Source organism: Saccostrea cucullata, unplaced genomic scaffold, assembly GCF_032062105.1.
Source record: "Saccostrea cucullata isolate Sc308-1 unplaced genomic scaffold, CSIRO_AGI_Scuc_v1 ctg31, whole genome shotgun sequence".
Lineage (NCBI taxonomy): Eukaryota > Metazoa > Mollusca > Bivalvia > Ostreida > Ostreidae > Saccostrea > Saccostrea cuccullata.
Genome location: NW_026918875.1, coordinates 1139511 through 1149177, shown reverse-complemented (window position 1 = coordinate 1149177; position 9667 = coordinate 1139511). Strand labels below are relative to the sequence as shown.

Here is a 9667-nt window from a genome sequence, read left to right as displayed (position 1 = left end):
CCAAATTCTCACGCAAGATTTCAATCTTTTAAATTTCTTAGGAGTCTGAAATTAAAGAACTCTGAAGAAAAAAAGTTGTAAAACAAATTAAACAATTAATGTTGGAATTTTTTTTTGTGTGTATGTGTGAAAAATATTCATTTATAACTAAGAACCTTTATTGGTGCCCCAGTGCGGGTTTAATCAAACTTCTATATGACCCAACAATTATATTCCAAACTATTATTGTCCCCCGCTAGAAAAGTGGGGGATATTAATTTTAATCAAACTTCTATATGGCAATTATATTCCAAACTATTATTGTCCCCCGTTTATCCGTCCCTCTGTCCGTCCATCTTTCTGTCTGTCTGTAACGCTTTCGTTTCCACACGATATCTCGAGAACCCTTTGAGCTTTTGCAATGAAATTTAGCATTGCAACTCCCTATAGAAGACCCATATTGATTTTGAGGTCAAAAAGTCAAAGGTCAAGGTCATAAATAAGCAAATTCTGTCTGTTGTAACACTTTCGCTTTCGTATCTCTACAACCATTTGAGCTGTTGCAATGAAATTTTACATAGCAACTCCCTGTGGCCCAATGAAGACCCCCATTGATTTTGAGGTCAAAGGGTCAAAGTTCAAGGTCGTATTTATACATTCTGTCTATGTGTAACACTATCATTTCCGGGCGATATTTCAGGAAGATTTTGAGCTTATGCAATGTAATTTTATACCAAAACTCCCTAGGACCTCTCTCACCCCTCTCAAAGTGCCCCACCCCGTTTGTTTTATTAGTATTTATAGTATTACATGTCGCTATTTCTAGCACAGGGGCATGAGGAGAGTTATTGCGTATAAAACAGGTTCTCGGCGGACATTTTGTTCTTATTACATCTATTAGAACTGTTTAATTTAATAAAGGCTAAGTAAATCAAACACCATGGATTGCGTAAAATTTTGACAATACCGAACATGAATATCTACATGTATGTGACTTCACTTCTTCATGTACTTAATGAAGTCTCTCAAACTACCCATTATGATCTACGAAATAGTAATAACATTGTTATTCCCCAATGTAGAACAAATTTATTAAAAAACTCATTTTTTCCATCTACAATATCAGCATGGAATGCATTGCCTACTGAGACTAGAAACCTTGACACTATAAATGCTTTTAAAAAGAGACTCTCTAAAGGTGATCCTCCCCCAAAATATCTTTCTTATGGCAACAAAAAAAATTAATTCAATTTTAACCAGAATGAGACACAATGTAAGCCTCCTTAAGTCAGATCTTTTTAAGTTTAGACTTTCAGACAATACCCAGTGTTCTTGTGGATATATCAATGAAAACACTGAGCATTTCATCCTCTATTGTAAAAATTATACTGAAATAAGAAGAGAATTATTCCATACTATAGAAAATAACAAAGGAGAAAAAGACCTTGATAAAATTCTTTTTGGGGACCCAAACTTGGGTCAACAAAATAATATCAATATTGTTAAAGCCGTACATAAGTATATTAAAAATTCGAAAAGATTTTTTGAACAGTAATCGTAACCATTCTGTATCCTTTACATCCCCTTCCTTCTTTCATCTTTCCTTGCACTCCTATTCCCTACCTTTCTTATCTCTCTGCACCCTTTTCTTCCTTTTTTGCATTGTAGATTTATTTGTTGTTCATCACGTGTATATAAATTTATCTTTTCTGTGTTGGAGAGGACATTCTAAGTTGGAAAAACTTGTGTCTGATCCAATTGATTATATCAATAAAATATGTTTAAATTCAAATATACTTAATGCCATGTAAAGCGATTCCGTGGTCTAGTGGTATGTTTCTCGCTTCGCATGTGAGAGGTCCTGAGTTCAGGTCCCGGATGGACCACTTTTTTTTTTTTTAAAGAAATACTTTTTTTTTACCAAATGATAGGCCATATTTCAGACTATGTGGGCAAAAAATGTGTGGTTGAATTTCTTTCATATCATATATAAAGAGAGATTTTGTATCCTAGAACAAAATATCAAAGTTTCAGAAAAATTGAATTTGAGGAAAAATCTTGGCCTACTTATTGTGTCCTAGTCCTTTTATGATTGGGAGTCTAGGCCATGCTTTTAATCTTAAAATATAATATAATTATGACTTGGTATTCTGCACTCAAAATAAGCATGCAAGCAATTATAGATTGATATACCCTATATAGTAAAGTATATTCATGAATATTTTACCGTCTACAGTGTATGTTTATACCGGTATATTATTTTGAATAAACATAACTGTTACATATAAATGTAATTCATGACTGTAATTTTAAAAAGTTTATTAAAATACCCACGCACAAGATTTTCTGTTGAAATTTACAATATACATGTAACAAAAAAATTGTGTACTCGCAGCGTTAGTTTATATTTCACGATTTAATGACCGCAGTAGTGTAATGAATGATGAATACGTAATTAAATCACGTGAGCATGATGTTTGAACATAATTCACAACTGAATTCACAAAGCAGTAACAGGTAACTGCGCAGCAGACTTTCAGATCAGTTCATTAAATTTTTCAGTCAAAAGTGCATTACAGGAGCCCAGAGATGATCAAAAATTGAGGTAAATATTCTAAAGCTGTTGTAATAAAAAATATTTAAGAATTTGTTTAATTTCTCTGAGGAAGGTTGTATATTTTGACATCCCCGCCATTTTCAAAGGGTATTTTCCCTGGTCAGTGGTCAAACGACACAACTTCCAGATCTCCTTAGACAGCTGTAGATAGTTTTACAAATGACTCAAAATAGTCTGCAATTTTAGGGGAAATGTAGTTACAAGGGAATAAATAGGGCAGGATATATATTCGTCGCATTTAATCTTACAAATATACATTAAAATAAAAAAGGCTTTCGGTTAAGAGGTTTTTCACATTTTCAAAATGCAATAGAATCCATAAAAATCAACCGAATACATGAAAAATTGAAACGCATTTATTTATTTTATCTCAGACCCCCCCCCCCCTCCAGTAACCTAGCAATGTCGCTTATATAACAAGACAGGTTTGAGACATAAATATTTTGTCCTGCCCAGAGGTAGAGCATATTCTAGATTAACTGCTAAAATTGTTTTATAATTGGGGGATTGATTAATACATAAATTTATTATTTGTTTCTTGCATGCATTTGTAATTTATTTGCATCGGGATCGAAATTGTGAGTTTTAAATTTTGACATGTGGCGCGAACAGCAAATTTGGCGTCAGTGGACGGTCAGGTGAGTTGGTTGGGGAAAACAGTTAACATTATTTGAAATAACATTTGTCGGATTCAGATGCACGTATTGATAAAGTATTTTTAAGCTGCGGAAAGGGACAGCTTAAAACCTACAGGTGAATTAATCTATAAAACAAAAAAGTGAAATATCGTTTGAAAATGTATTGTGCTTTTAGACTCTGCATAAGTTTGGGACATCAGATCCTAAGTGGGGTTAACTTTGCCCTGAATCAACTGTGTATTGATAATGCAAATATTTTTACTGACAGGCATTTTTAGGGTGTCGAAGGGGCCTGTTTTTTGCTCCATTCATAATGGCAAAAAGTATGTGTTTTCCAAATTTCACCAAAGAAAATTTCCAACAGACAATCAAAACAAGCAAAAGAACTATATGCGGTATATTGCATATGTTTGCCCCCACAAAAGTCAAATTTTGAAAACTTCTGAAATGTGCTGAATTCAATAAATTGTACGAGAAATATAAGTTAACAGAAAATATTATAGTTCCAGAGCAGTGTATTCACAATTTCTGTTTTTATGACGTCACAAACTAGTCCGATTTTATATCCTTTTCCAGAAAGAGGACAAAATGGACAAAATTTCAACAATTTAAGCTTTAAAATTTATAGAGCGCATGTGTGTTCAGGAACAATATTGACATATTTCATTGATATTATCATTCCACACATTATATCAAAATATTTATCCTGAACACACATGCGCTCGGTGACTTTTATTTAAAATATCGACGAAATATGTACATTTTTCTGCAAAATTCATAAAAAACTGAAATTACGTCATATTTGTGACGTCATTACGTACATATGACGTCATTACTTATGAAATTATTCTGTGCTTTGAAGTCAGCATATACTCCCCTGTTTAAGGACTTAATTAAATATTACTCCATCAAAGTTTGATTTTGGGGGGCAAATGTTGGTTAATACCGCATATAGTTCTTTGGTTATAAAATATTTGGACTCTGTAATGTATAATCTAATTGATGTTCAAATAAATATATTAACGATGTGCTCCAAATACTGATTGAGTGAATGTTGAAGTATTGTATGTATAAACTGACAATGATAGTAATTGTTTATGTTTGTATTCAGCATTAATCATACAAGACTTACGATATTATAATACGCAATCTCTCCTGCAGTACAAGTGACTAGATCTACACACCACCATGCACAACAGACGACAACTTACTCACACTTGCGCATCGCACACAGTGTCAAGTTAACACATACCTGCACACACTCATACCACACTAAATTCCCCTCCCTTTTGAAAAAGAGGGAGGTACTCCTGTACCTTAATACATCATATGCAAGTAAAAAAGTCAATGAGTACCTTGCAAATAAAAGATAAACTATTATTTATTTACATAAATAGAAAAATGACAAAATTATAGGTTTTTTTAAAATTTCAACCAAATGTCACTTTTTTCTCAAACGGAATAGCCCAGCCAAATGATGTTTTGCCCCCTTTCTGGATTCTGCTGGAAATCAAGCGGTGAGGTTGTCGGCATGACATTTTACTTGCATAAATTTATTCATCAATTCAGAGATGGCATAAAATATATGCATTTTAATCATTTTTTTGCTCACCAATATGAAGTGGACAGGAATATTAGTAACACCCATGGGATCAGTGCAAGTGTTGGTGTCCCAGATGAAAGTTTTTGGAGCAGACTTCTTTTTAAGTACATCTATGCCCTAGCCCCTAAGGGATGCATGTAAGATGCTTCAAGTATGTTTCATTGTACCAACCAGGGTTTCAGAGACTGCAATTTCAGCTAATTTAAAAGAATGATCAGGTTAATGTTTTTGAAGCAGGTGTCATTTCCAAGTATTTTGACCAAACTTACAAGAATCGAACATGTACATCCAAAATAAAATATATGGAAGTACACTACCAGGCTTGCCTCGGATGCTGAATCTGGCCTTTATTTTTAATATGAGTGACTAGGTTAAAAGTTTTTTGAACTAGTCTCATTTCCAAGTAACTATAAGGCCTATTTTGACCAATCTTTCATGGATCCATTACCAGGCTTGCTTTAGATTCTGAATCCAACCTACATTTTATGGATGAGTGAAAGAGTCAAAATTTTTGGAGCAAGGAAATATTTGGAAATAGTCATTCTAATATAACTATTAACCTGTTGAATGATCACAATCAAATTAGAGATATTGATGAAGGTTATTCAAACGCAAAATTTTTTTTTACCTTAAAGCTTTATTTTGAACTTGAACTTACCTCGACAAAGTCAAGATGTAGTTATGCTATACCCTGACACCAGCCTCAGGGTTAGCATTTGTGCCATGGTCGAGTTTTAGGAGCAAGTCCATGTTCTAGTAAGTATAAGTCGTACCTGGACCAAAATTGCATGGATGATGCGTTTAGGAATGGACACTACCAGACTTGCTTCGGATGCTGGATCTGACCCACATTTTCCAGATGAGTGACCAGGTTAAGGTTTTTGGAGCAGGTCCATTCCCAAGAAACTGTAAGTCCTACCCGATCCAAACAAGCATGGATGATGCATCTAGGAATGGACACTACCAGACTTGCTTCGGATGTTTGATCTGACCTACTTTTTCCAGTTGAGTGATGAAATTATTCCCAACTCAGCTCTACCCTGACCAAACTTGCATGGATGATGCATCTAATGTTGGACATTTGAAACTTGCTTCGGATGCTGGATCTGACCTGCATTCTTCAAACAAGTGACCAGGTTCAAGTATTTGGAAAATGTCAATCCTCAATGAACTTTAAAACCTATTTAAACAGAATTTGCTTGAATATTGTTGTCAGGATAAATACTAACTGTTAAGGAAATATGATGTGAGATTTGCATTACTTAAACTGATAACATTCGTCGAGGTGAGCTTCATAATCTTTGATTATCTATGCTTTTAAATGAAGTTTCATACTTCATGTGAAATGAGAGTGTCTCCCCTATGATGTGTCTGTTTTCTCTTTATAAGAGCAGAAGAAATTTGAGGCTGACCAGGATCCTGAAGTGAGGAGCAGTCCCTTTCCCATTTAACAGCATTCATGAGCAGAAAATGGGGTAAGATTCATACTTGACCTCTTTGTACCTTTTCCCAGTATTTTGGCTTTCCAATTGATGTTGGCTTTGTCAGGCTTTGACCTATTGATTTTGAATTGACAGGAAGCAGAAATGCTGAGACAGTTCAGAAGAAACATCACCAGAAGCCACAGCAACAGCAAAGGAAGCTTATATGGAAGTATTTTTGATTTTCTCCCTTCTTTCCCCTACCCCCTGGCCCCTGCTGACTCTAACATAACTAACCATCCCTTTCCCTTTCCCCCTCATTCGTCTTCCTGAATTCACTGTCATTGTTTTCTGATTTTTCAACGAATTGTGTTGTACTGATTTTATTCACTTGAATTTTTGTGATTTGTTGCATTGTTTTGAAGTCTTACTAATCTTGTGCCAGTTTATACTTTCAGGGACTCGGAAGAGGAACAATGATGGAGGAGCAAGGTCGACCAACAGAAGAAGACGAGATGACGAGTCCATTTCCCATCTCTATACAGCAGCCAACATGGCCCAAAGTGGTAAGTAACTTTTCGTGATTTGTTGCATTCTTTTGAAGTTTTACTAACATTGTGCCAGTTTTATACTTTCAGGGACTCGGAAGAGGAACAACGATGGAGGAGCAAGGTTGACCAACAGAGGAATACGAGATGACAAGTCCATTTCCCATCTCTATACAGCAGCCAACATGGCCCAAAGTGGTAAGTAACTTTTCGTGATTTGTTGCATTCTTTTGAAGTTTTACTAACATTGTGCCAGTTTTATACTTTCAGGGACTCGGAAGAGGAACAACGATGGAGGAGCAGGGTCGACCAACAGAGGAATACGAGATGACGAGTCCATTTCCCATCTCTATACAGCAGCCAACATGGCCCAAAGTGGTAAGTAACTTTTCGTGATTTGTTGCATTCTTTTGAAGTTTTACTAACATTGTGCCAGTTTTATACTTTCAGGGACTCGGACGAGGAACAACGATGGAGGAGCAAGGTCGACCAACAGAGGAAGACGAGATCACAAGTCCATTTCCCATCTCTATACAGCAGCCAACATGGCCCAAAGTGGTAAGTAACTTTTCGTGATTTGTTGCATTCTTTTGAAGTTTTACTAACATTGTGCCAGTTTTATACTTTCAGGGACTCGGAAGAGGAACAACGATGGAGGAGCAAGGTCGACCAACAGAGGAAGACGAGATGACGAGTCCATTTCCCATCTCTATACAGCAGCCAACATGCTCCAAAGTGGTAAGTAACTTTTCGTGATTTGTTGCATTCTTTTGAAGTTTTACTAACATTGTGCCAGTTTTATACTTTCAGGGACTCGGACGAGGAACAACGATGGAGGAGCAAGGTCGACCAACAGAGGAAGACGAGATGACGAGTCCATTTCCCATCTCTATACAGCAGCCAACATGGCCCAAAGTGGTAAGTAACTTTTCGTGATTTGTTGCATTCTTTTGAAGTTTTACTAACATTGTGCCAGTTTTATACTTTCAGGGACTCGGAAGAGGAACAACGATGGAGGAGCAAGGTCGACCAACAGAGGAAGACGAGATGACAAGTCCATTTCCCATCTCTATACAGCAGCCAACATGGCCCAAAGTGGTAAGTAACTTTTTGTGATTTGTTGCATTCTTTTGAAGTTTTACTAACATTGTGCCAGTTTTATACTTTCAGGGACTCGGACGAGGAACAACGATGGAGGAGCAAGGTCGACCAACAGAGGAAGACGAGATGACGAGTCCATTTCCCATCTCTATACAGCAGCCAACATGGCCCAAAGTGGTAAGTAACTTTTCGTGATTTGTTGCATTCTTTTGAAGTTTTACTAACATTGTGCCAGTTTTATACTTTCAGGGACTCGGAAGAGGAACAACGATGGAGGAGCAGGGTCGACCAACAGAGGAAGACGAGATGACGAGTCCATTTCCCATCTCTATACAGCAGCCAACATGCTCCAAAGTGGTAAGTAACTTTTCGTGATTTGTTGCATTCTTTTGAAGTTTTACTAACATTGTGCCAGTTTTATACTTTCAGGGACTCGGAAGAGGAACAACGATGGAGGAGCAAGGTCGACCAACAGAGGAAGACGAGATGACGAGTCCATTTCCCATCTCTATACAGCAGCCAACATGGCCCAAAGTGGTAAGTAACTTTTCGTGATTTGTTGCATTCTTTTGAAGTTTTACTAACATTGTGCCAGTTTTATACTTTCAGGGACTCGGAAGAGGAACAACGATGGAGGAGCAAGGTCGACCAACAGAGGAAGACGAGATGACGAGTCCATTTCCCATCTCTATACAGCAGCCAACATGCTCCAAAGTGGTAAGTAACTTTTCGTGATTTGTTGCATTCTTTTGAAGTTTTACTAACATTGTGCCAGTTTTATACTTTCAGGGACTCGGAAGAGGAACAACGATGGAGGAGCAAGGTCGACCAACAGAGGAAGACGAGATGACGAGTCCATTTCCCATCTCTATACAGCAGCCAACATGGCCCAAAGTGGTAAGTAACTTTTCGTGATTTGTTGCATTCTTTTGAAGTTTTACTAACATTGTGCCAGTTTTATACTTTCAGGGACTCGGAGGAGGAACAACGATGGAGGAGCAAGGTCGACCAACAGAGGAAGACGAGATGACGAGTCCATTTCCCATCTCTATACAGCAGCCAACATGGCCCAAAGTGGTAAGTAACTTTTTGTGATGTGTTGCATTCTTTTGAAGTTTTACTAACATTGTGCCAGTTTTATACTTTCAGGGACTTGGAGGAGCAGGGTCGACCAACAGAGGAAGACGAGATGACAAGTCCATTTCCCATCTCTATACAGCAGCCAACATGCTCCAAAGTGGTAAGTAACTTTTCGTGATTTGTTGCATTCTTTTGAAGTTTTACTAACATTGTGCCAGTTTTATACTTTCAGGGACTCGGACGAGGAACAACGATGGAGGAGCAAGGTCGACCAACAGAGGAAGACGAGATGACGAGTCCATTTCCCATCTCTATACAGCAGCCAACATGGCCCAAAGTGGTAAGTAACTTTTCGTGATTTGTTGCATTCTTTTGAAGTTTTACTAACATTGTGCCAGTTTTATACTTTCAGGGACTCGGAAGAGGAACAACGATGGAGGAGCAAGGTCGACCAACAGAGGAAGACGAGATGACGAGTCCATTTCCCATCTCTATACAGCAGCCAACATGGCCCAAAGTGGTAAGTAACTTTTTGTGATTTGTTGCATTCTTTTGAAGTTTTACTAACATTGTGCCAGTTTTATACTTTCAGGGACTCGGAAGAGGAACAACGATGGAGGAGCAGGGTCGACCAACAGAGGAAGACGAGATGACAAGTCCATTTCCCATCTCTATACAGC

At 37.3% G+C, this 9667-nt stretch overlaps 1 long non-coding RNA gene across 2 annotated transcripts; it reads left to right on the top strand.

Moving 5' to 3' along the window:
- Nucleotides 1-2551: 2551 nt before the first annotated feature.
- LOC134273240 (uncharacterized) lies at nucleotides 2552-6823 on the top strand. Of its 2 annotated transcripts, XR_009993376.1 has the most exons (3): nucleotides 2552-2584; nucleotides 6227-6312; nucleotides 6415-6823. It is a non-coding gene; the product is annotated as an uncharacterized LOC134273240 (long non-coding RNA). The 2 variants fall into 2 exon arrangements; XR_009993375.1 differs by lacking the exon at nucleotides 2552-2584 and having other exon boundaries at nucleotides 5983-6312.
- The last annotated feature ends 2844 nt before the right edge of the window (nucleotides 6824-9667 follow it).